This window comes from Patagioenas fasciata, unplaced genomic scaffold (assembly GCF_037038585.1).
Source record: "Patagioenas fasciata isolate bPatFas1 unplaced genomic scaffold, bPatFas1.hap1 Unplaced_14, whole genome shotgun sequence".
NCBI lineage: Eukaryota > Metazoa > Chordata > Aves > Columbiformes > Columbidae > Patagioenas > Patagioenas fasciata.
In genome coordinates, this window is record NW_027288555.1 from 118,281 (window position 1) to 144,231 (window position 25,951).

Sequence of the window (25,951 nt, forward strand, 5' to 3'; positions counted from 1 at the left end):
CCCCTTTGTCACTGGGGTCCATTGTGACATCCCAGGACCCCACATTGTCCCCAGGGCCCATTGTGACATTCAGGGGACACCCCCCTTGTCCCCAGGGCCCATTGTGACATTCAGGGGACCCCCTTTGGCACTGGGGCCCATTGTGACATCCCAGGACCCCACATTGTCCCCAGGGCCCATTGTGACATTCAGGGGTCCCCCCCTTGTCCCCAGGACCCATTGTGATGTCCCAGGACCCCTCATTGTCCCCACGGCCCATTGTGACATCCTGGGGACCCCCCTTTGTCACTGGGGCTCATTGAGACATCGTGGGGACCAACTTTGTCCCCAGGGCCCATTGTGACGTCCCAGGACCTCCCGTTGTCCCCAGTGTCCATTGTGACATCCGAGGAGCCCACTTTGTCCCCAGGACCCATTTTGATATTGAGGGGAACCACGTTTGTCCCCAGGGCCCATTGTGACACCCTGGGGACCCCCCCTTGTCACTGGGGACCCATTGTGACACCATGGAGACCCCTGCTTGTCCTCAGGGTCCATTGTGACATCTTGGGCACCTCCCATTGTCCCCAGGACCCATTGTGACATCCTGGGGACCCCCTTGCTCCCAGGGCCCATTGTGGCACCATGTGGACATCCCCTTTGTCCCCAGGGCCCATTGTGACATTCCAGGACCCCCCATTGTCCCCAGGGCCCATTGTGACATCCACTGCACCCCCTTGTCCCCAGGGCCCATTGTGACATTCAGGGGACCCCTCTTTGTCCCCAGGGCCCATTGTGACGTCCCAGGACCCCCCATTGTCCCCAGGGCCCATTGTGACATCCTGGGGATCCCTCCTTGTCCTCAGGGCCCATTGTGACGTCTTAGGACCCCCCATTGTCCCCAGGGCCCATTGTGACATTCAGGGGACGCCTCTTTGAAACCCAGGGCACATTGTGACATCCTGGGGACCCCCCCTTGTCCCCACAGCCCATTGTGACGTCCCAGGACCCCCCATTGTTCCCAGGGCCCATTGTGACATCCTGGGGATCCCTCCTTGTCCCCAGGGCCCATTGTGACACTATGGGGACCCCCCCTTGTTCCCAGGGCCCATTGTGACATCCTGGGTACCACCCTTGTCCGCAGGGCTCATTGTGATGTCCCAGGACCCCCCATTGTCCCCAGGGCCCATTGTGACATCCTGGGGATCCCTCCTTGTCCGCAGGGCCCATTGTGACGTCCCAGGACCCCCCATTGTCCCCAGGGCCCATTGTGACATCCTCGGCACCCCCTTGTCCCCAGGGCCCATTGTGACATTCAGGGGACCCCTGTTTGTCCCCAGGGCCCATTGTGACATCCTGGGGACCCCCTCTTGTCACTGGGGCCCATTGTGACGTCCCAGGACCCCCCATTTTCCCCAGGGCCCATTGTGACATTCAGGGGACCCCTCTTTGTCCCCAGGGGCCATTGTGACGTCTAACGACCCCCCATTGTCCCCAGGGCCCATTGTGACATCCTGGGGATCCCTCCTTGTCCTCAGGGCCCATTGTGACGTCCCAGGACCGCCCATTGTCCCCAGGGCCCATTGTGACATCCTGGGGATCCCTCCTTGTCCCCAGGGCCCATTGTGACGTCCCAGGACCCCCCATTGTCCCCAGGACCCATTGTGACATTCAGGGGACCCCCTTTGTCACTGGGGCCTATTGTGACATCGCAGGACCCCACATTGTCCCCAGGGCCCATTGTGACATCCTCTGCACCCCCTTGTCCCCAGGGCCCATTGTGACATTCAGGGGACCCCTCTTTGTCCCCAGGGCCCATTGTGACATCCTGGGGATCCCTCGTTGTCCCCAGGGCCCATTGTGACGTCCCAGCACCCCCCATTGTCCCCAGGACCTACTGTGACATTCAGGGGAGCCCCTTTGTCACTGGGGCCCATTGTGACACCATGGAGACCCCCGCTTGTCCTCAGGGTCCATTGTGACATCCTGGGCACCCCCCATTTTCCCCAGGACCCATTGTGACATCCTGGCCACCCCCTTGCTCCCAGGGCCCGTTGTGGCACCATGGGGACACCCCCTTTGTCCCCAGGGCCCATTGTGACATCCCAGGACCCCCCTTTGTCCCCAGGGCCATTGTAGCACCATGGGGACCCCCTTTGACCCCAGGGCCCATTGTGGCACCATGGCAACTCCTTTTGTCCCCAGGGCCCATTGTGACATTCTTGGACCCCACTTTGTCCCCAGGGCCTATTGTGACACCATGGGGACCCCTCCTTGTCACTGGGGACCCATTGTGACACCATGGGGACCCCCCCTTGTCCTCAGGACTCATTCTCACATCCTGGACACCCCCCATTGTCCCCAGGGCCCATTGTGACATCCACTGCACCCCCTTGTCCCCAGGGCCCATTGTGACATTCAGGGGACCCCTCTTTGTCCCCAGGGCCCATTGTCACATCCTGGGGACCCCCCCTTGTCCCCAGGGCTCATTGAGACGTCCCAGGACCCCCCACTGTCCCCAGGGCCCATTGTGACATTCAGGGGACCCCCTTTGTCCCCAGGGCCCATTCTGATACCGTGGGGACCCCCCATTGTCCCCAGGGCCCATTGTGACATCCTGGGGACCCCCCTTGTCCCCAGGGCCCATTGTGACATGCTGGGGACGCTCTTTGTCCACAGGGCCCATTGTGACATCCTGGGGACCCTCCTTGTCCCCAGAGCCCATTGTGACATCCAGGGGACCCCCTTTGTCCCCAGGGCCCATTGTGGCACCATGAGGACCCTCTTTGTCACTGGGGCCCATTGTGACATCCCAGGACCCCCCTTTGTCCCCAGGGCCCATTGTGACATCCTGGGGACCCTCCTTGTCCCCAGAGCCCATTGTGACATCCCAGGACCCCACTTTGTCCCCAGGGCCCATTGTGGCACCATGGGGATCTCCCTTGTCCCCAGGGCCCATTGTGACATCCCATGACCCCCCTTTGTCCCCAGTGCTATTGTGAAATCCTGGGGACCCCTTTTGTCCCCAGGGCCCATTGTGACACCGTGGGGTACCCCTTTGTCACTGGGGCCATTGTGACATTCCAGGATTTCACTTTGTCCCCAGGGCTCGTTCTGACACCTTGGGGACTCCCATTGTCCCCAGGGCCCATTGTGACATCCTGGGCAACCCCATTGTCCCCAGGGCCCATTGTGACATCCTGGGGACCCCCATTGTCCCCAAGGCCCATTGTGACATTCCAGGACCCCCCATTGTCCCCAGGGCCCATTGTGACATCCACTGCACCCCCTTGTCCCCAGGGCCCATTGTGACATTCAGGGGACCCCTCTTTGTCCCCAGAGCCCATTGTGACATCCTGGGGACCCCCCTTCTCACTGGGGCCCATTGTGACGTCCCAGGACCCCCCATTGTCCCCAGGGACCATTGTGACATCCTGGCGATCCCTCCTAGTCCCCAGGGCCCATTGTGACATCCCAGGACCCCCCATTGTCCCCAGGACCCATTGTGACATTCAGGGGGCCCCTTTGTCACTGGGGCCCATTGTGACATCCCAGGACCCCACATTGTCCCCAGGACACATTGTGACATGCTGGGGACGCTCTTTGTCCCCAGGGCCCATTGTGACATCCTGGGGACCCTCCTTGTCCCCAGAGCCCACTCTGACATCCAGGGGACCCCCTTTGTCCCCATGGCCCATTGTGGCACCATAGGGACCGCCTTTGTCACTGGGGCCCATTGTGACATCCCAGGACACCCCCTGGTCCCCAGGCCCCATTGTGACATCCTGGGGACCGCCCTTGTCCTCAGGGTCCATTGTGACAGCCCAGGACCTTACATTGTCCCCAGGGACCATTGTGATATCTGGGGGACCCCCTTGTCCCCAGGGCCCATTGTGACATCCCAGAACCCCCCATTGTCCCCAGGGCCCATTGTGACATCCTCGGCACCCCTTTGTCCCCCGGGCCCATTGTGACATCCTGGGGACCCCCCCTTGTCCCCAGGGCCCATTGTGACGTCCCAGGACCCCCCATTGTCCCCAGGGGCCATTGTGACATCCTAGGGATCCCTCCTTGTCCCCAGGGCCCATTGTGACATTCAGGGGACCCCTCTTTGTCCCTAGGGCCCATTGTGACATCCTGGGGATCCCTCCTTGTCCCCAGGACCCATTGTGACGTCCCAGGATCCCCATTGTCCCCAGGACCTATTGTGACATTCAGGGGACCCCCTTTGTCACTGGGGCCCATTGTGACACCATGGAGACCCCCGCTTGTCCCCAGGGCCCATTGTGACATCCCAGGACCCCCCTTTGTCCCCAGGGCCCATTGTAGCACCATGGGGACCCCCTTTCACCCCAGGGCCCATTGTGGCACCATGGCAACCCCTTTTGTCCCCAGGGCCCATTGTGACATTCTTGGACCCCACTTTGTCCCCAGGACCTATTGTGACACCATGGGGACCCCCCCTTGTCCTCAGGACTCATTCTCACATCCTGGACACCCCCCATTGTCCCCAGGGCCCATTGTGACATCCACTGCACCCCATTGTCCCCAGGGCCCATTGTGACATTCAGGGGACCCCTCTTTGTCCCCAGGGCCCATTGTGACATGCTGGGGACGCTCTTTGTCCCCAGGGCCCATTGTGACATCCTGGGGACCCTCCTTGTCCCCAGAGCCCATTGTGACATCCAGGGGACCCCCTTTGTCCCCAGGGCCCATTGTGGCACCATGAGGACCCTCTTTGTCACTGGGCCCCATTGTGACATCCCAGGACCCCCCTTTGTCCCCAGGGCCCATTGTGACATCCCAGGACCCCACTTTGTCCCCAGGGCTTATTGTGACACCATGGGGATCTCCCTTGTCCCCAGGGCCCATTGTGACATCCCATGACCCCCCTTTGTCCCCAGTGCTATTGTGAAATCCTGGGGACCCCTTATGTCCCCAGTGCCCATTGTGACACCATGGGGAACCTCTTTGTCACTGGGGGCCATTGTGACATTCCAGGATTCCACTTTGTCCCCAGGGCTCGTTCTGACACCTTGGGGACTCCCATTGTCCCCAGGGCCCATTGTGACATCCTGGGGACCCCCATTGTCCCCAGGGCCCATTGTGACATTCCAGGACCCCCCATTGTCCCCAAGGCCCATTGTGACATCCACTGCACCCCCTTGTCCCCAGGGCCCATTGTGACATTCAGGGCACCCCTCTTCGTCCCCAGGGCCCATTGTGACATCCTGGGGACCCCCACTTGTCACTGGGGCCCATTGTGACATCCCAGGACCCCCCATTGTCTCCAGGGCCCATTGTGACATTCAGGGCACCCCCTTGTCCCCAGGGCCCATTGTGACATTCAGGGCACCCCTCTTTGTCCCCAGGGCCCATTGTGACATCCTGGGGACCCCCACTTGTCACTGGGGCCCATTGTGACATCCCAGGACCCCCCATTGTCCCCAGGGCCCATTGTGACATCCACTGCACCCCCTTGTCCCCAGGGCCCATTGTGACATTCAGGGCACCCCTCTTTGTACCCAGGGCACACTGTGACATCCTGGGGACCCCCCCTTGTCACTGGGGCCCATTGTGACGTCCCAGGACCCCCCATTGTCGCCAGGGCCCATTGTGACATCCTGGGGATCCCTTCTTGTCCCCAGGGCCCATTGTGACGTCCCAGGACCCCCCATTGTCCCCAGGACCCATTGTGACATTCAGGTGGCCCCTTTGTCACTGGGGCCCATTGTGACATCCCAGGACCCCACATTGTCCCCAGGACACATTGTCACATCCTGGGGACCCCACTTGTCCCCAGGACCCATTGTGACACTATGGGGACCCCCCCTTGTTCCCACGGCCCATTGTGACACCGTGGGTACCACCCTTGTCCGCAGGGCTCATTGTGACATCGCAGGACCCCCCTTTGTCCCCAGGGCCCATTCTGATACCGTGGGGATCCCCTTTGTCCCCAGAGTCCATTGTGACATCCAGGGGACCCCCTTTGTCCCCAGGGCCCATTGTGACATCGCAGGACCCCCCTGGGCCCCAGGGCGCATTTTGACATCCTGGGGATGCCCCCTTGTCAACGGGGCCCATTGTGACGTCCCAGGACCCCCCATTGTGTCCAGGGCCCATTGTGACATACTGGGGATCCCTGCTTGTCCCCAAAGCCCATTGTGACGTCTTAGGACCCCACGTTGTCCCCAGGGCCCATTGTGACATTCAGGGGACTCCTCTTTGTCCCCAGGGCCCATTGTGACATCCTGGGGATCCCTCCTTGTCTTCAGGGCCCATTGTGATGTCCGAGGACCCCCCATTGTCCCCAGGGCCCATTGTGACATCCTCTGCACCCCCTTGTCCCCAGGGCCCATTGTGACATTCAGGGCACCCCTCTTTGTACCCAGGGCACACTGTGACATCCTGGGGACCCCCCCTTGTCACTGGGGCCCATTGTGACGTCCCAGGACCCCCCATTGTCGCCAGGGCCCATTGTGACATCCTGGGGATCCCTTCTTGTCCCCAGGGCCCATTGTGACGTCCCAGGACCCCCCATTGTCCCCAGGACCCATTGTGACATTCAGGTGGCCCCTTTGTCACTGGGGCCCATTGTGACATCCCAGGACCCCACATTGTCCCCAGGACACATTGTCACATCCTGGGGACCCCACTTGTCCCCAGGACCCATTGTGACACTATGGGGACCCCCCCTTGTTCCCACGGCCCATTGTGACACCGTGGGTACCACCCTTGTCCGCAGGGCTCATTGTGACATCGCAGGACCCCCCTTTGTCCCCAGGGCCCATTCTGATACCGTGGGGATCCCCTTTGTCCCCAGAGTCCATTGTGACATCCAGGGGACCCCCTTTGTCCCCAGGGCCCATTGTGACATCGCAGGACCCTCCTGGGCCCCAGGGCGCATTTTGACATCCTGGGGATGCCCCCTTTTCAACGGGGCCCATTGTGACGTCCCAGGACCCCCCATTGTGTCCAGGGCCCATTGTGACATACTGGGGATCCCTGCTTGTCCCCAGGGCCCATTGTGACGTCTTAGGACCCCACGTTGTCCCCAGGGCCCATTGTGACATCCTGGGGATCCCTCCTTGTCCCCAGGGCCCATTGTGACGTCCCAGGACTCCCCACTGTCCTCAGGACCTATTGTAACATTCAGGGGACCCCCTTTGTCACTGGGGCCCATTGTGACATCCCAGGACCCCACATTGTCCCCAGGGCCCATTGTGACATCCTGGGGACCCCATTTTCCCCAGGACCCATTGTGACACTATGGGTACCCCCCCTTGTCCCCAGGGCCAATTGTGACGTCCCAGGACCCCCCATTGTTCCCAGGGCCCATTGTGATGTCCTTGGGAGCCCCCTCTCTTCCCAGGGCTCATTGTGACTCTCAGGGGACCCCACCTTGTCCCCAGGACTGATTGTGACGTCCTAGGGCCCCTCTGTGTCCCCAGGGCCCATTGTGACGTCCCAGGACCCCCATTGTCCCCAGGGCCCATTGTGACATCCTTGGCACCCCCTTGTCCCCAGGGCCCATTGTGACATTCAGGGGACCCCTCTTTGTCCCCAGGGCCCATTGTGACATCCTGGGGACCCCCTCTTGTCCCCAGGGCCCATTGTGACGTCCCAGGACCCCCCATTGTCCCCAGGGCCCATTGTGACATCCTGGGGATCCCTCCTTGTCCCCAGGGCCCATTGTGACGTCCCAGGAACCCCCATTGTCCCCAGGACCCATTGTGACATTCAGGGGACCCCCTTTGTCACTGGGGCCCATTGTGACATCCCAGGACCCCACATTGTCCCCAGGGCCCATTGTGACATCCTGGGGACCCCCATGTCACTGGGGCCCATTGTGACGTCCCAGGACCCCGCATTGTCCCCAGGGCCCATTGTGACACCTTGGGGACCCCCTTGTCACTGGAGACCCGTTGTGACATCATGGGGACCACCCCTTGTCCTCAGGGCCTATTGTTACGTCCCAGGACCCCCCATTGTCCCCAGGGCCCATTGTGACACCTTGGGGACCCCCTTGTCACTGGAGACCCGTTGTGACAGCATGGGGACCACCCCTTGTCCTCAGGGCCTATTGTGAACATCCTGGGGAACCTCCATTGTCCCCAGAGCCCATTGTGACTTCCTGGAGACCCCCTTGTCCCCAGGTCCCATTGTGACATCCTGGGGATTCCTCTTTGTCCCCACGGCCCATTGTGACATCCTGGGGACCTCCTTGTCCCCAGGACCCATCCTGGCACCGTGGAGACCTCCCTTGTTACTGGGGACCCATTGTGACACCATGGGGACCTCCCATTGTCCTCAGGGCCCATTGAGACATCCTGGGGACCCCCTTTGTCACTGGGGACCCAATGTGACATCCCAGGAACCCCATTGTCCCAAGGGCCCATTGTGACATCCTGGGGACCCCCCTTTGTCTCCAGGACATATTGTGACACCGTGGGGACCACATTAGTCCCCAGGGCCCATTGTGACATCCTAGGGATCCCCTCTTGTCCCCAGGGCCCATTGTGACGTCCCAGGACCCCCCATTGTCCCCAGGGCTTATTGTGACACCATGGGGATCTCCCTTGTCCCCAGGGCCCATTGTGACATCCCATGACCCCCCTTTATCCCCAGTGCTATTGTGAAATCCTGGGGACCCGTTTTGTCCCCAGGGCCCATTGTGGCACCATGGGGACCCCCTTTGTCACTGGGGCCCATTGTGACATCCCAGGACCCCACTTTGTCCCCAGGGCTTATTGTGACACCATGGGGATCTCCCTTGTCCCCAGGGCCCATTGTGACATCCCATGACCCCCCTTTATCCCCAGTGCTATTGTGAAATCCTGGGGACCCCTTTTGTCCCCAGGGCCCATTGTGACACCGTGGGGTACCCCTTTGTCACTGGGGCCATTGTGACATTCCAGGATTCCACTTTGTCCCCAGGGCTCGTTCTGACACCTTGGGCAACCCCATTGTCCCCAGGGCCCATTGTGACATCTGGGGGACGCCCTTGTCCCCAGGACCCATCGTGGCACCGTGGGGACCCTCCTTGTCACTTGGGCCCATTGTGACATCCTGGGCACCCCTTTTGTCCCCACAGCCCATTGTGGCACCATGGGGACCCCCTTTGTCACTGGGGCCCATTGTGACATCCCAGGACCCCACATTGTCCCCAGGGCCCTTGTGACATCCTGGGGACCCCACTTGTCCCCAGGACCCATTGTGACACTATAGGGACCCCCCCTTGTGCCCAGTGACCATTGTGACACCGTGGGTACCACCCTTGTCCGCAGGGCCCATTGTGACATCCTGGGGACACCCCCTTGTCTCCAGCGCCCATTGTGACATCCTGGGAATCCCTCCTTGTCCCCAGGGCCCATTTTGACATTCAGGGGACCCCCCATTGTCCCCAGGGCCCATTGTGACATCCTCGGCACCTCCTTGTCCCCAGGGCCCATTGTGACATTCAGGGGACCCCACATTGTCCCCAGGGCCCATTGTGAAATCCTGGGGACCCCCCTTTGTCCCCAGGGCCCATTGTGACATCCAAGGGACCCCCCCTTGTCCCCAGGGCCCATTGTGACGTCCCAGGACCCCCCACTGTCCCCAGGGCCCATTGTGACATTCAGGGGACCCCCCATTGTCCCCAGGGCCCATTCTGATACCGTCGGGACCCCCTTTGTCCCCAGGGCCCATTGTGACATGCTGGGGACCCTCCTTGTCCCCAGAGCCCATTGTGACATCCAGGGGACCCCCTTTGTCCCCAGGGCCCATTGTGGCACCGTGAGGACCCTCTTTATCACTGGGGCCCATTGTGACATCCCGGGACCCCCTTTGTCCCCAGGGCCCATTCTGATACCGTGGGGATCCCCTTTGTCCCCAGAGCCCATTGTGACATCCAGGGGACCCCCTTTGTCCCCAGGGCCCATTGTGACATCGCAGGACCCCCCTGGGCCCCAGGGCGCATTTTGACATCCTGGGGATGCCCCCTTGTCACCGGAACCCATTGTGACGTCCCAGGACCCCCCATTGTCCCCAGGGCCCATTGTGACATCCTGGGGATCCCTGCTTGGCCCCAGAGCCCATTGTGACGTCCCAGGACCCCCATTGTCCTTAGGACCCATTGTAACATTCAGGGAACCCCTTTGTCACTGGGGCCCATTGTGACATCCCAGGACCCCACATTGTCCCCAGGGCCCATTGTGACATCCTGGGGACCCCATTTTCCCCAGGACCCATTGTGACACTATGGGGAACCCCCCTTGTTCCCAGGGCCCATTGTGACACTGTGGGTACCACCCTTGTCCGCAGGGCTCATTGTGACATCGCAGGACCCCCCTTTGTCCCCAGGGCCCATTGTGACATCGCTGGACCACCCTGGTCCCCAGGGCCCATTGTGACATCCTGGGCACCCCTTTTGTCCCCACGGCCCATTGTGGCACTATGGGGACCCCCTTTGTCACTGGGGCTCATTGTGACATCCCAGGACCCCACTTTGTCCCCAGGGCTGATTGTGACGTCCCAGGGCCACTCTGTGTCCCCAGGGCCCATTGTGACACTTTAGGGACCCCTCTTTGTCCCCAGGGCCCATTGTGACATCCTGGAGACCCCCCCTTGTCCCCAGGGCCCATTGTGACGTCCCAGGACCCCCCATTGTTCCCAGGGCCCATTGTGATGTCCTGGGGAGCCCCCTCTGTTCCCAGGGCTCATTGTGACTTTCAGGGGACCCCCCCTTGTCCCCAGGGCTGATTGTGACGTCCTAGGGCCCCTCTTGTCCCCAAGGCCCATTGTGACATCCCATGACCCCTCTTTGTCCCCAGCGCTATTGTGAAATCCTGGGGACCCCTTTTGTCCCCAGGGCCCATTGTGACACCATGGGGAACCCCTTTGTCACTGGGGGCCATTGTGACATTCCAGGATTCCACTTTGTCCCCAGGGCTCGTTCTGACACCTTGGGGACTCCCATTGTCCCCAGGGCCCATTGTGACGTCTTAGGACCCCCCATTTTCCCCAGGCCCCATTGTGACATTCAGGGCACCCCCTTGTCCCCAGGGCCCATTGTGACATTCCGGGGACGCCTCTTTGTACCCAGGGCACACTGTGACATCCTGGGGACCCCCCCTTGTCACTGGGGCCCATTGTGACGTCCCAGGACCCCCCATTGTCCCCAGGGCCCATTGTGACATCCTGGGGATCCCTCCTTGTCCCCAGGGCCCATTGTGACGTCCCAGGACCCACCATTGTCCCCAGGGCCCATTGTGACATCCTCAGCACCCCCTTGTCCCCAGGGCGCATTGTGACATTCAGGGGACGCCTCTTTGTCCCCAGGGCCCATTGTGACATCCTGGGGATCCCTCCTTGTCCCCAGGGCCCATTGTGACGTCCCAGGACCCGCCATTGTCCCCAGGGCCCATTGTGACATTCAGAGGGCCCCTTTGTCCCCAGGGCCCATTGTGACATCCCAGGACCACCCCTTGTCCCCAGGGCCCATTGTGACGTCCCAGGACCCGCCATTGTCCGGAGGGCCCATTGTGACATCCTGGGGATCCCTGCTTGTCCCCAGGGCCCATTGGGACGTCCCAGGACCCGCCATTGTCCCCAGGGCCCATTGTGACATTCTGGGGATCCCTCCTTGTCCCCAGGGCCAATTGGGACGTCCCAGGACCCCCATTGTCCCCAGGGCCCATTGTGACATTCAGGGGCCCCCGTTTGTCACTGGGGCCCATTGTGACATCCCAGGACCCCACATTGTCCCCAGGGCCCTTGTGACATCCTGGGGACACCCCCTTATCTCCAGGGCCCATTGTGACATCCTGGGAATCCCTCCTTGTCACTGGGGCCCATTGTGACATTCAGGGGACCCCACTTGTCCCCAGCACCCATTGTGACACTATGGGGACCCCCCCTTGTGCCCAGTGCCCATTGTGACACCGTGGGTACCACCCTTGTCTGCAGGGCTCATTGTATCATCCCAGGACCCCCCATTGTCCCCAGGGCCCATTGTGACATTCAGGGGACCCCCCTTTGTCCCCAGGGCCCATTCTGATACCGTGGGGACCCCCTTTGTCCCCAGGGCCCATTGTGACATGCTGGGGACGCTCTTTGTCCCCAGGGCCCATTGTGACATCCAGGGGACCCCCTTTGTCCCCAGGGCCCATTGTGGCACCATAGGGACCCCCTTTGTCACTAGGGCCCATTGTGACATCCCAGGACCCCCCCTAGTCCCCAGGGCCCATTGTGACATCCTGGGGACCCTCCTTGTCCCCAGAGCCCATTGTGACATCCAGGGGACCCCCTTTGTCCCTAGGGCCCATTGTGGCACCATAGGGACCCCCTTTGTCACTGGGGCCCATTGTGACATCCCAGGACCCCCCCTGGTCCCCAGGCCTCATTGTGACATCCTGGGGACCCCTTTGTCCCAAGACTTCATTGTGACATCCTGGGGAACCCCCTTGTCCTCAGGGTCCATTGTGACAGCCCAGGACCTTACATTTTCCCCAGGACCCATTGTGACATCCTGGGGCCACCCTTTGCTCCCAGGGCCCATTGTGGCACCGTGGGGACACCCCGTTTGTCCCCAGGGCCCATTGTGACATCCCAGGACCCCGCTTTGTACCCAGGGCCATTGTAGCACCATGGGGTCCCCTTTGACCCCATGGCCCATTGTGGCACCATGGCAACCCCTTTTGTCCCCAGGGCCCATTGTGACATTCTTGGACCCCACTTTGTCCCCAGGGCCTATTGTGACACCATGGGGACCCCTGCTTGTCACTGGGGACCCATTGTGACACCATGGGGACCCCCCCTTGTCCTCAGGACTCATTCTCACATCCTGGACACCCCCCATTGTCCCCAGGGCCCATTGTGACATCCACTGCACCCCCTTGTCCCCAGGGCCCATTGTGACATTCAGGGGACCCCTCTTTGTCCCCAGGGCCCATTGTGACATCCTGGGGACCCCCCCTTGTCCCCAGGGCCCATTGTGACATCCTGGGGACTCTCCTTGTCCCCAGAGCCCATTGTGACATCCTGGGGACCCCCTTTGTCCCCAGGGCCCATTGTGGCACCATGAGGACCCTCTTTGTCACTGGGGGCCATTGTGACATCCTGGGGATCCTCCTTGTCCCCAGAGCCCATTTTGACATCCCAGGACCACACTTTGTCCCCAGGGCTTATTGTGACACCATGGGGATCTCCCTTGTCCCCAGGGCCCATTGTGACATCCCATGACCCCCCTTTGTCCCCAGCGCTATTGTGAAATCCTGGGGACCCCTTTTGTCACCAGGGCCCATTGTGGCACCATGGGGAACCCCTTTGTCACTGGGGGCCATTGTGACATTCCAGGATTCCACTTTGTCCCCAGGGCTCGTTCTGACACCTTGGGGACTCCCATTGTCCCCATGGCCCATTGTGACATCCTGGGCAACCCCATTGTCCCCAGGGCCCATTGTCACATCCTGGGGACCCCCATTGTCCCCAGGGCCCATTGTGACATTCCAGGACCCCCCATTGTCCCCAGGGCCCATTGTGACATCCACTGCACCCCCTTGTCCCCAGGGCCCATTGTGACATTCAGGGGACCCCTCTTTGTCCCCAGGGCCCATTGTGACATTCAGGGGACCCCCCCTTGTCCCCAGGGCCCATTGTGACGTCCCAGGACCCCCCATTGTCCCCAGGGCCCATTGTGACATCCTGGGGATCCCTCCTTGTCCCCAGGGCCCGTTGTGACGTCCCAGGACCCCCCATTGTCCCTAGGACCCATTGTGACATTCAGGGGGCCCCTTTGTCACTGGGGCCCATTGTGACATCCCAGGACCCCCCTTGTCCCCAGGACACATTGTCACATCCTGGGGACCCCACTTGTCCCCAGGACCCATTGTGACACTATGGGGTCCCCCACTTGTGCCCAGGGCCCATTGTGACACCGTGGGTACCACCCTTGTCCGCAGGGCTCATTGTGACATCCCAGGACCCCCCTTTGTCCCCAGGGCCCATTCTGATACCGTGGGGATCCCCTTTGTCCCCAGAGTCCATTGTGACATCCAGGGGACTCCCTTTGTCCCCAGGGCCCATTGTGACATCGCAGGACCCCCCTGGGCCCCAGGGCGCATTTTGATATCCTGGGGATGCCCCCTTGTCAACGGGGCCCATTGTGACGTCCCAGGACCCCCCATTGTCCCCAGGGCCCATTGTGACATCCTGGGGATCCCTCCTTGTCCCCAGGGCCCATTGTGACGTCCCAGGACCCCCCACTGTCCTCAGGACCTATTGTAACATTCAGGGGACCCCCTTTGTCACTGGGGCCCATTGTGACATCCCAGGACCCCACATTGTCCCCAGGGCCCATTGTGACATCCTGGGGACCCCATTTTCCCCAGGACCCATTGTGACACTATGGGTACCCCCCCTTGTCCCCAGGGCCAATTGTGACGTCCCAGGACCCCCCATTGTTCCCAGGGCCCATTGTGATGTCCTTGGGAGCCCCCTCTCTTCCCAGGGCTCATTGTGACTCTCAGGGGACCCCACCTTGTCCCCAGGACTGATTGTGACGTCCTAGGGCCCCTCTGTGTCCCCAGGGCCCATTGTGACGTCCCAGGACCCCCATTGTCCCCAGGGCCCATTGTGACATCCTCGGCACCCCCTTGTCCCCAGGGCCCATTGTGACATTCAGGGGACCCCTCTTTGTCCCCAGGGCCCATTGTGACATCCTGGGGACCCCCTCTTGTCCCTAGGGCCCATTGTGACGTCCCAGGACCCCCCATTATCCCCAGGGCCCATTGTGACATCCTGGCGATCCCTCCTTGTCCCCAGGGCCCATTGTGATGTCCCAGGACCCCCCATTGTCCCCAGGGCCCATTGTGACATTCAGGGGACCCACTTTGTCACTGGGGCCCATTGTGACATCCCAGGACCCCACATTGTCCCCAGGGTCCATTGTTACATCCTGGGAACCCCCATGTCACTGGGACCCATTGTGACGTCCCAGGACCCCCCATTGTCCCCAGGGTCCATTGTTACATCCTGGGGACCCCCTTGTCCCCAGGACCCATCATGACACCATGGGGACCCTCCTTGTCACTGGGGACCCATTGTGACACCATGGGGACACCCCCTTGTCCTCAGGGCCCATTGTGACATCCTGGGCATCCCCCTTTGTCCCCCGGGACCATTGTAACACCGTGCGGACCCCCTTTGTCCCCAGGGCCCATTGTGACACTGTGGGGAACTCCCTTGTCCCCAGGGCCTATTGTTACGTCCCAGGACCCCCCATTGTCCCCAGGGCCCATTGTGACACCTTGGGGACCCCCTTGTCACTGGAGACCCATTGTGACAGCATGGGGACCACCCCTTGTCCTCAGGGCCTATTGTGAACATCCTGGGGAACCTCCATTGTCCCCAGAGCCCATTGTGAGTTCCAGGAGACCCCCTTGTCCCCAGGTCCCATTGTGACATCCTGGGGAGCCTCTTTGTCCCCACGGCCCATTGTGACATCCTGGGGACCTCCTTGTCCCCAGGACCCATCCTGGCACTGTGGAGACCTCCCTTGTCACTGGGGACCCATTGTGACACCATGGGGACCTCCCATTGTCCTCAGGGCCCATTGAGACATCCTGGGGACCCCCTTTGTCACTGGGGACCCATTGTGACATCCCAGGAACCCCATTGTCCCAAGGGCCCATTGTGACATCCTGGGGACCCCTCTTTGTCTCCAGGACATATTGTGACACCGTGGGGACCACATTAGTCCCCAGGGCCCATTGTGACATCCTAGGAATCCCCTCTTGTCCCCAGGGCCCATTGTGACATCCCAGGATCCCCCTTTGTCCCCAGGGCTCATTGTGACATTCTAGGACCCCACTTTGTCCCCAGGGCCTATTGTGACACCATGGGGAACCCTCCTTGTCACTGGCGTCCCATTGTGACACCATGGGGACCCCCCCTTTGTCCCCAGTGCCCATTGTGACATCCTGCCCACCCCCCTTTGTCCCCAGGGCCCATTGTGACATCCTGGGCAACCCCATTGTCCCCAGGGCCCATTGTGACATCTAGGGGGACGCCCTTGTCCCCAGGACCCATCGTGGCACCGTGGGGACCCCCATTGTCCCCAGGGCCCATTGTGACGTTCCAGGACCCCCATTGTCCCCAGGGCCCATTGTGACATCCCAGGACCCCACTTTGTCCCCAGGGCTTATTGTGACACCATGGGGATCTCCCTTGTCCCCAGGGCCCATTGTGACATCCTCGGCACCCCCTTGTCCCCAGGGCCCATTTTGACATACAGGGGACGCCTCTTTGTCCCCAGGGCCCATTGTGACATCCCGGGACCCCCATTGTCCCCAGGGCCCATTGTGACATTCAGGGGCCCCCGTTTGTCACTGGCGCCCATTTTGACATCCCAGGACCCCACATTGTCCCCAGGGCCCATTGTGACTTTCAGGGGACCCCACTTGTCCCCAGGACCCATTGTGACACTATAGGGACCCCACCTTGTGCCCAGTGCCCATTGTGACACCGTGGGTACCACCCTTGTCCGCAGGGCCCATTGTGACATCCTGGGTACACCCCCGTGTCCCCAGGGCCCATTGTGACGTCCTGGGAATCCCTCCTTGTCCCCAGGGCCCATTGTGACATCCAGGGGACCCCCCCTTGTCCCCAGGGCCCATTGTGACGTCCCAGGACCCGCCATTGTCCCCAGGGCCCATTGTGACATCCACTGCACCCCCTTGTCCCCAGGGCCCATTGTGACATCCACTGCACCCCCTTGTCCCCAGGGCCCATTGTGACATCCTGGGGACCCTCCTTGTCCCCAGAGCCCATTGTGACATCCAGGGGACCCCCTTTGTCCCCAGGGCCCATTGTGGCACCATAGGGACCCCCTTTGTCACTGGGGCCCATTGTGACATCCCAGGACCCCCCCTGGTCCCCAGGGCCCATTGTGACATCCTGGGGACCCCCCTTGTCCTCAGGGTCCATTGTGACAGCCCAGGACCTTACATTGTCCCCAGGGCCCATTGTGATATCTGGGGGACCCCCTTGTTCCCAAGGCCCATTGTGACACCATGGGGACCCCCCCTTTATCCCCAGTGCCCATTGTGACATCCTGCGGACCCCCCTTTGTCCCCAGGGCCCATTTTGACATTCAGGGGACCCACCATTGTCCTCAGGGCCCATTGTGAGGTCCCAGGACCCCCCATTGTCCCCAGGGCCCATTGTGACATCCTCGGCACCCCCTTGTCCCCAGGGTCCATTGTGACATCCCAGGACCCCCCATTGTCCCCAGGGCCCATTGTGACATTCAGGGGACACCCCTTTGTCCCCAGGGCCCATTGTGACATCGTGGGGACCCCCTTTGTCCCAAGACTTCATTGTGACATCCTGGGTTCCCCCCTTGTCCTCAGGGTCCATTGTGACAGCCCAGGACCTTACATTGTCCCCAGGGCCCATTGTGACATCCTGGGGACCCCCCCTTGTCCCCAGGGCCCATTGTGACATCCCAGGACCCCCCATTGTCCCCAGGGCCCATTGTGACATCCTCGGCACGCCCTTGTCCCCAGGGCCCATTGTGACATCCTGGGGACCCCCCCTTGTCCCCAGGGCCCATTGTGACATCCCAGGACCCCCCATTGTCCCCAGGACCTATTGTGACATTCAGGGGACCCCCTTTGTCACTGGGGCCCATTGTGACACCATGGAGACCCCCGCTTGTCCTCAGGCTCCATTGTGACATCCTGGGCACCCCCCATTTTCCCCAGGACCCGTTGTGACATCCTGGCCACCCCCTTGCTTCCAGGGCCCGTTGTGGCACCATGGGGACACCCCCTTTGTCCCCAAAGCCCATTGTGACATCCCAGGACCCCCCTTTGTCCCCAGGGCCCATTGTAGCACCATGGGGACCCCCTTTGACCCCAGGGCCCATTGTGGTACTATGGCAACCCCTTTTGTCCCCAGGGCCCATTGTGACATTCTTGGACCCCACTTTGTCCCCAGGGCCTATTGTGACACCATGGGGACCCCTCCTTGCCACTGGGGACCCATTGTGACACCATGGGGACCCCCCCTTGTCCTCAGGAGTCATTCTGACATCCTGGACACCCCCCATTGTCCCCAGGGCCCATTGTGACATCCACTGCACCCCCCTGTCCCCAGGGCCCATTGTGACATCCTCTGCACCCCCTTGTCCCCAGGGCCCATTGTGACATTCAGGGGACCCCTCTTTGTCCCCAGGGCCCATTGTGACATCCTGGGGATCCCTCCTTGTCGCCAGGGCCCATTGTGACGTCCCAGGACCCCCCATTGTCCCCAGGACCTATTGTGACATTCAGGGGACCCCCTTTGTCACTGGGGCCCATTGTGACACCATGGGGACCCCTCCTTGTCACTGGGGACCCATTATGACACCATGGGGACCCCCCTTGTCCTCAGGACTCATTCTCACATCCTGGACACCCCGCATTGTCCCCAGGGCCCATTGTGACATCCACTGCAACCCCTTGTCCCCAGGGCCCATTGTGACATTCAGGGGACCCCTCTTTGTCCCCAGGGCCCATTGTGACATCCTGGGGACCCTCTTTGTCACTGGGGCCTATTGTGACATCCCAGGACCCCCCTTTGTCCCCAGGGCCCATTGTAGCACCATGGGGACCCCCTTTGACCCCAGGGCCCATTGTGGCACCATGGCAACCGCTTTTGTCCCCAGGGCCCATTGTGACATTCTTGGACCCCACTTTGTCCCCAGGGCCTATTGTGACACCATGGGGACCCCTCCTTGTCACTGGGGACCCATTGTGATACCATGGGGACCCCCCCTTGTCCTCAGGACTCATTCTCACATCCTGGACGCCCCCCATTGTCCCCAGGGCCCATTGTGACATCCACTGCACCCCCTTGTCCCCAGGGCCCATTGTGACATTCAGGGGACCCCTCTTTGTCCCCAGGGCCCATTGTGACATCCTGGGGACCCCCCCTTGTCCCCAGAGCCCATTGTGACGTCCCAGGACCCCCCATTGTCCCCAGGGCCCATTGTGACATCCTGTGGATCCCTCCTTGTCCCCAGGGCCCATTGTGACGTCCCAGGACCCCCCATTGTCCCCAGGGCCCATTGTGATATGTTGGGGAGCCCTCTTTGTCCCCAGGGCCCATTGTGAAATTCAGGGGACCCCAACTTGTCCTCAGGGCCCATTCTGATATCCTGGGGACACTCTTTGTCCCCAGGGCCCATTGTGACATCCTGGGGACCCCATTGTCACCAAAGCCCATTGTGATATCCTGGCGACCACCTTTTGTCCCCAGGGCCCATTGTGATATCCTGAGGACCGCCCTTTGTCCCCAGTGCCCATTGTGACGTCCCAGGACCCCCCATTGTCCCCAGGGCCCATTGTGACATTCAGGGGCCCCCGTTTGTCATTGGGGCCCATTGTGAGATCCCAGGACCCCACATTGTCCCAAGGGCCCATTGTGACTTTCAGGGGACTCCACTTGTCCCCAGGACCCATTGTGACACTATAGGGACCCCACCTTGTGCCCAGTGCCCATTGTGACACCGTGGGTACCACCCTTGTCCGCAGGGCCCATTGTGACATCCTGGGGACACCCCCTTGTCCCCAGGGCCCATTGTGACATTTTGGGAATCCCTCCTTGTCCCCAGGGCCCATTGTGACGTCCCAGGAGCCCCCATTGTCCCCAGGACCCATTGTGACATTCAGGGGACCCCCTTTGTCACTGGGGCCCATTGTGAAATCCCAGGACCCCACACTGTCCCCAGGGCCCATTGTGACATCCTGGGGACCCCTCTTTGTCCCCAGGGCCCATTGTGACATCCTGGGGACCCCCCCTTGTCCCCAGGGCCCATTGTGACATCCTCGGCACCCCCTTGTGCCCAGGGCCCATTGTGACATTCAGGGGACCCCTCTTTGTCCCAAGGGCCCATTGTGACGTCGTGGGGACCCCCCCTTGTCCCCAGGGCCCATTGTGACGTCCCAGGACCCGCCATTGTCCCCAGGGCCCATTGTGACATCCTGGGTATCCCTCCTTGTCCCCAGGGCCCATTGTGACGTCCCAGGACCCCCCATTGTCCCCAGGGCCCATTGTGACATTCAGGGGCCCCCGTTTGTCACTGGGGCCCATTGTGACATCCCAGGACCCCACATTGTCCCCAGGGCCCATTGTGACTTTCAGGGGACCCCACTTGTCCCCAGGACCCATTGTGACACTATAGGGACCCCCCCTTGTCCCAGTGACCATTGTGACACCGTGGGTACCACCCTTGTCCCCAGGGCCCATTGTGACATCCTGGGGACACCCCCTTGTCCCCAGGGCCCATTGTGACATCCTGGGGATCCCTCCTTGTCCCCAGGGCCCATTGTGATGTCCCAGGACCCCCCATTGTCCCCAGGGCCCATTGTGACATTCAGGGGACCCCTCTTTGTCCCCAGGGCCCATTCTGACATCCTGGGGATCCCTCCTTGTCCCCAGGGCCCATTGTGACGTCCCAGGACCCCCCATTGTCCCCAGGACCTATTGTGACATTCAGGGGACCCCCTTTGTCACTGGGGCCCATTGTGACACCATGGAGACCCCCGCTTGTCCTCAGGGTCCATTGTGACATCCTGGGCACCCCCTTGCTCCCAGGGCCCGTTGTGGCACCATGGGGACACCCCCTTTGTCCCCAGGGCCCATTGTGACATGCCAGGACCCCCCTTTGTCCCCAGGGCCCATTGTAGCACCATGGGGTCCCCTTTGACCCCAGGGCCCATTGTGGCACCATGGCAACTCCTTTTGTCCCCAGGGCCCATTGTGACATCCTCGGCACCCCCTTGTCCCCAGGGCCCATTGTGACATTCAGGGGACCCCTCTTTGTCCCCAGGGCCCATTGTGACATCCTGGGGACCCCCCCTTGTTCCCAGGGCCCACTGTGACGTCCCAGGACCCCCCATTGTCCCCAGGGCCCTGTGTGACATCCTGGGGTGCCCTCCTTGTCCCCAGGGCCCATTGTGACGTCCCAGGACCCCCCATTGTTCCCAGAGCCCATTGTGACATCCAGGGGACCCCCTTTGTCACTGGGGCCCATTGTGACATCCCAGGACCCCCCCTGGTCCCCAGGGCCCATTGTGACATCTGGGGGACCCCCCTTGTCCTCAGGGTCCATTGTGACAGCCCAGGGCCTTACTTTGTTCCCAGGGCCCATTGCGATATCTGGGGGACCCCCTTGTCCCCAGGGCCCATTGTGACACCATGGGGACCCCCCTTTGTCCCCAGGGCCCATTGTGACATCCTGGGGTCCCCCGTTTGTCCCCAGGGCCCATTGAAATGTCCCAGGACCACCCTTTGTCCCCAGGGCTTATTGTGACACCATGGGGATCTCCCTTGTCCCCAGGGCCCATTGTGACATCCCATGAACCCCCTTTGTCCCCAGTGCTATTGTGAAATCCTGGGGACCCCTTTTGTCCCCAGGGCCCATTGTGGCACCATGGGGAACCCCTTTGTCACTGGGGGCCATTGTGACATTCCAGGATTCCACTTTGTCCCCAGGGCTCGTTCTGAACACCTTGGGGCCTCCCATTGTCCCCAGGGCCCATTGTGACATCTGGGGGACGCCCTTGTCCCCAGGACCCATCGTGGCACCGTGGGGACCCTCCTTGTCACTTGGGCCCATTGTGACACCATGGGGACCCCCCCTTTATCCCCAGTGCCCATTGTGACATCCTGCGGACCCCCCTTTGTCCCCAGGGCCCATTTTGACATTCAGGGGACCCACCATTGTCCTCAGGGCCCATTGTGAGGTCCCAGGACCCCCCATTGTCCCCAGGGCCCATTGTGACATCCTCGGCACCCCCTTGTCCCCAGGGTCCATTGTGACACTATGGGGACCCCCCCTTGTGCCCAGGGCCCATTGTGACACCGTGGGTACCACCCTTGTCCCCAGGGCTCATTGTGACATCCCAGGACCCCCCATTGTCCCCAGGGCCCATTGTGACACCGTGGGGACCCCCCTTGTCCCCAGGGCCCATTCTGACACCGTGGGGACCCCCTTTGTCCCCAGGGCCCATTGTGACATCCTGGGGACCCCACCTTGTCCCCAGGGCCCATTGTGACATCCCAGGACCCCCCATTGTCCCCAGGGCCCATTGTGACATCCTCGGCACGCCCTTGTCCCCAGGGCCCATTGTGACATCCTGGGGACCCCACCTTGTCCCCAGGGCCCATTGTGACATCCCAGGACCCCCCATTGTCCCCAGGGCCCATTGTGACATCCTCGGCACGCCCTTGTCCCCAGGGCCCATTGTGACATCCTGGGGACCCCCCCTTGTCCCCAGGGCCCATTGTGACGTCCCAGGACCCCCCATTGTCCCCAGGGCCCATTGTGACATCCTGGGGATCCCTCCTTGTCCCCAGGGCCCATTGTGACGTCCCAGGACCCCCTATTGTCCCCACGACCTATTGTGACATTCAGGGGACCCCCTTTGTCACTGGGGCCCATTGTGACACCATGGAGACCCCCGCTTGTCCTCAGGGTCCATTGTGACATCCTGGGCACCCCCCTTTGTCCCCAGGGCTCATTGTGACATCCCAGGACCCCCCTTTGTCCCCAGGGCCCATTGTAGCACCATGGGGACCCCCTTTGACCCCAGGGCCCATTGTGGCACTATGGCAACCCCTTTTGTCCACAGGGCCCATTGTGACATTCTTGGACCCCACTTTGTCCCCAGGGCCTATTGTGACACTATGGGGACCCCTCCTTGTCACTGGGGACCCATTGTGACACCATGGGGACCCCCCCTTGTCCTCAGGACTCATTCTGACATCCTGGATGCCCCCCATTGTCCCCAGGGCCCATTGTGACATCCACTGCACCCCCCTGTCCCCAGGGCCCATTGTGACATTCAGGGGACCCCTCTTTGTCCCCAGGGCCCATTGTGACGTCCCAGGACCCCCCGTTGTCCCCAGGACCCATTGTGACATTCAGGGGACCCCCTTTGTCACTGGGGCCCATTGTGAAATCCCAGGACCCCACATTGTCCCCGGGGCCCATTGTGACATCCTGGGGACCCCCCCTTTGTCCCCAGTGCCCATTGTGACATCCTGCGGACCCCCCTTTGTCCCCAGGGCCCATTTTGACATTCAGGGGACCCACCATTGTCCTCAGGGCCCATTGTGCGGTCCCAGGACCCCCCATTGTCCCCAGGGCCCATTGTGACATCCTCGGCACCCCCTTGTCCCCAGGGTCCATTGTGACACTATGGGGACCCCCCCTTGTGCCCAGGGCCCATTGTGACACTGTGGGTACCACCCTTGTCTGCAGGGCTCATTGTGACATCCCAGGACCCCCCATTGTCCCCAGGACCCATTGTGACACTATGGGGACCCCCCCTTGTCCCCAGGGCCCATACTGATACCGTGGGGACCCCCTTTGTCCCCAGGGCCCATTGTGACATCCTGGGGACCCTCCTTGTCCCCAGAGCCCATTGTGAGATTCCAGGACCCCCGCTTTGTCCCCAGGGCCCATTGTGACATCCTGGGGACCCCCATTGTCCCAAGACTTCATTGTGACATCCTGGGGACCCCCCTTGTCCTCAGGGTCCATTGTGACAGCCCAGGACCTTACATTGTCCCCAGGGCCCATTGTGATATCTGGGGGACCCCCTTGTTCCCTAGGCCCATTGTGACACCCTGGGGACTCCCATTGTCCCCAGGGCCCATTGTGACATCCTCTGCACCCCCTTGTCCCCAGGGCCCATTGTGACATTCAGGGGACCCCTCTTTTTCCCCAGGGCCCATTGTGACATCCTGGGGACCCCCCCTTGTCCCCAGGGCCCATTGTGACGTCCCAGGACCCCCCATTGTCCCCAGGACCCATTGTGACACTATGGGGACCCCCCGTTGTGCCCAGGGCCCATTGTGACACCGTGGGTACCACCCTTGTCCGCAGGGCTCATTGAGACATCCCAGGACCCCCCATTGTCCCCAGGGCCCATTGTGACATTCAGGGGACCCCCCTTTGTCCCCAGGGCCCATTCTGATACCGTGGGGACCCCCTTTGTCCCTAGGGCCCATTGTGACATGCTGGGGACGCTCTTTGTCCCCAGGGCCCATTGTGACATCCTGGGGACCCCCCCTTGTCCCCAGGGCCCATTGTGACGTCCCAGGACCCCCCATTGTCCCCAGGGCCCATTGTGATATGCTGGGGAGCCCTCTTTGTCCCCAGGGCCCATTGTGAAATTCAGGGGACCCCAACTTGTCCCCAGGGCCCATTGTGACATCCTGGGGACCCCATTGTCACCAGAGCCCATTGTGATATCCTGGCGACCGCCCTTTGTCCCCAGGGCCCATTGTGACATCCCAGGACCCCCTTTGTCCCTGTCGAGGGTTAGGATTGCGGGGTGACAATCAAACCCTGGCAGATGTGTTGTCAACCTCTTCTCTCCCCCCCAATTCCCCCTTCTGCCCCTCCCTCTCCCCCCTTCCCACTCAGCACAGGCGATCGGGAGGGGAAGAAGCACAGAGGGGAGAGAGCTGGAAAAGTTCAAGATGTTTTACTGATGCTACTGATGAGAACAGAGAAAATGATACAAATATACAAAACCCATCTTGTAAGTCTGAGCAACTGCAGAGCCAGCACCCAAAGTCCTGGATCAGACTCTGCAGCCAACCGGAGCTGGATTCAGTCTCTCACTGGCCTCCGTTCGCAGGGACGACCAGCAAGGTCCTCTCCTGATGTCGGCCATGAGGAAAAAAGGGAGAAAGGGAAAAGGGGCGAGATCCTCGTGATCTCCCACTTTTATATGAAGTATTCACGTGAATGGAATGTTATTCACCGTTGGTCAGTCTCTCGATCACCAGTTTCTCGTTGCCCCTCTCGCGAGATGTCCATCTGTGCTTGTCAATAAGTTTGCATTCCCTTGCTGGGTTTAACCAAAACATGTGTCGGGTTCTCCAGGAAAATGCAGCTGACATGAAGGCTTTGGCTGACAGGCAAATTCACTAAAAGAGAAACTTGTTTTTAACAAAACCAGGACATTCCACCCCTTATCATATGACATTCACTGAATACTTAAACCTTATCAATACAATCTATCAATACAATCTAATTAATCACTACTACTATATATATATACATATGTACATATATACACAGGAGTAATTAATCAGTGGACCATCCTTTGAAAAGTTCATTAAGTTCATTTTGTCACCACAGTCTCCCAGGGCAGGGAAAATGGTCCAAGTGCATCTCATGACCCCTGTTGGTGGGTTAAGGACACCAACTTCCAAGAAGGTGTCGGGCGCCACTCGAAGAAGCCAGCGCTGGTTTCATCACCATTGTCTTGATCTGAAAGACACTTATTAAACATTGTTAGTGCGGCAATTCACATCGTACAGTTCAGCATTGCATATTTTCACCTAAAATCAAATCCCCTTGAGGTGCACACTGAACTTCTCCATCCTTAAGCATCACCCACCAGGTGCTGCCAGGTCCCTGGGCAAAAACAATCCCACGAATAGGTTTGCCTGTGCCTGAGGCAGGAGGAACCCAGACTGCCTTTCCTAACATATTTTTCATGTGTACTACAGGGACTTTATCTCCTTCCACAGTCCATAGAATTTCTGATTGGGCAGGCCCGGCTCCATTGGTTGATCCCCTGGTGTTGCCCAACCAAGTGGCTTTTGCTAAATGTGAATCCCAGTTTTTAAAGGCTCCACCACCCAGTGCCTTTAGTGTAGTTTTTAACAAACCATTGTACCTTTCAATTTTCCCAGAGGCTGGTGCATGATATGGAATATGATATACCCACTCAATACCATGTTCTTTGGCCCAATTGTCTATAATACTGGTTTTGAAATGAGTACCATTGTCTGATTCAATTCTTTCTGGCGTACCCGGCCACCAAAGGACTTGCTTCTCAAGGCCCAAGATGGTATTTCGGGCTGTAGCAGGAGGTACGGCAGATGTTTCCAACCATCCAGTGGTTGCTTCCACCATTGT

At 60.6% G+C, this 25,951-nt stretch overlaps 1 long non-coding RNA gene across 1 annotated transcript in view; it reads left to right on the forward strand.

The window, feature by feature from the left end:
- The window catches only part of LOC139826748 (uncharacterized), a 64,553-nt gene extending 38,832 nt beyond the window's left edge, over window positions 1–25,721 (forward strand). The window contains exon 3 of the long non-coding RNA XR_011736880.1: window positions 24,443–25,721. This is a non-coding gene — a long non-coding RNA (uncharacterized lncRNA). The remainder of the gene's footprint in view (window positions 1–24,442) is intronic.
- Window positions 25,722–25,951: the final 230 nt, after the last annotated feature.